The following is a 1,797-nucleotide window of genomic DNA, read 5'->3' as shown; positions in this document are numbered from 1 at the left end:
AGAGAGATTTCTCTAGAGAATACAGAGTACAAAGCAAAAGATTGTTATTTTTAATAGCTGAAGTTTTCAAGTTAAAATTGGAAACTTGCTATTCTTTAATTCTCATTCAACAAATCTTTATGGAGTGCTTCCTCTGAGCCTAACACTGCACTAAGATTATATTCTTTCTTGACCATTTTATGCCATAAGCCCAGCTCAACTTGTGCCACAAGTAACCTTGATATATAAAAGCAGAGTATAGTAGGAACCTAGACCATGTAAGGTCCAGGAGGGGAAAAAATCAGATGAAGAAGAAATAAAAATAGGTGGGCAGAGCAGAAGAAGAGATAGAAGAGAAAGTAGCAGAGAAAGAAAAAGTGGAGAATCAAAAGAAAGAGAAGAAAAGGTGAAAAAAAAGAAGATGTTGCTGGGGAGAGGTCAATGCTGTCACCTAATTTGTATTCAGGGCTTCAGGAAGTATCTCTAGTTTACAATTACTCCAATCCTATTCTATCTTGCTTCACCTCACTCCTTTCAGTTTTCTCAGAAAGAACAGTATGTGATCACTATGTTTAAGGTCCCTGAAGTTGATCAGAAAATAAAAACCAGGAAGAGCCTGGAAATTTTCAGTCAGTGAATTTCAAACCTCTTTTTGAAAACTGTAGGCCTAAGTTTCTGTAAATTTTCACCAATGAGGTAGCAGACAGAAAAAGAGAATAGCAAACTTCTTACTGCTTAAACTACTTTATATATTATTTTTAACACCCCTACTCACTGCTCATTAGTCTGGAGGCCTCTTTTTTCTTCATTGTTGAAAGAAATCAAGATAGTAAAAAATATCCCTCTAACATAATCACACAATCTGAAGAAATTATGGGACTGCAAAACCCCTAACATTAAAGCCAAAACTCATTCATTACGATCTGCTTGCACTTGCATTCTATAATAAGTACTGCCAGTAAGTTTATTTTACTTGGAAAATGCTTTCATAATAGAAGCCTTTTCACCCCTGCCCAGAGTCCCTTCAGTCTGTTCCACTGGTGACCCATTTACACAGCATGCTTCTAGCTCACTGGCTATGTATTATTTTGTACTGCTCAAGATGGTGTGTTTCAAAGAGGTGAGCTCTGTCTCCCCAGTTTTCCATTCAGTTTTATGTCTCTCAGAACATATAAGCTATACCCACAGCAGGCAGTTTGCTCTGCTTCTTTGAGTAACCAAATCCTGTAGGAGAGAAAGGGCCACAGATAAGAAAGCATTACAATCTCAATACTGAAGAGAGGTCATGGGAAGACTGCCACTAAGGCCCTATTCATAGCTTTCCCTTGCTTGAACACACAGCTCCTTTGCTGTCTAGCAGTGAGGGTGTGGTGCTGGGACTTAACACAGCATTGGAAGCAAGGAGTTCTATTTCTGACTCAGACACTGGTTCGCTTTGTAACTTGGCTATACTGTTTCTCTTCCCTGTATAAACATACCTCTGAGCCTCACAGCTAAGACTAGGAAGATTCAACAGGGCTTGTGAAGAGCTTTATGAGCTTGCCAGTACTCAGTTCTACCTAACCACAAAGAAACATTATAGAAACTTTTTCCTTCTCCCTCCCAACACAACTGGACACCTATTACTCTGTCTTTCTTGGTATGCTGAACTTCATATTAGCAACATATCCTTCTCTTAACACCATGTATACCTTATACATCAGAGAGCCCCTCTTGAGTTTCAACCTTGACTACACAATTTTCTCATAACAGGACAATCCAGGAAGGTGCCTCCAAAAGAATATCTCCCACTGAGCTGTGGTTAAAAAAAAAAAAAAA

The sequence above is a fragment of the Pteropus medius genome, unplaced genomic scaffold (genome assembly GCF_902729225.1).
Source record: "Pteropus medius unplaced genomic scaffold, Ma_sr-lr_union100, whole genome shotgun sequence".
NCBI classification, from domain to species: Eukaryota; Metazoa; Chordata; class Mammalia; order Chiroptera; family Pteropodidae; genus Pteropus; species Pteropus medius.
The sequence above is the reverse complement of the archived record's forward strand: the minus strand, read 5'-3'. Positions refer to the sequence as shown.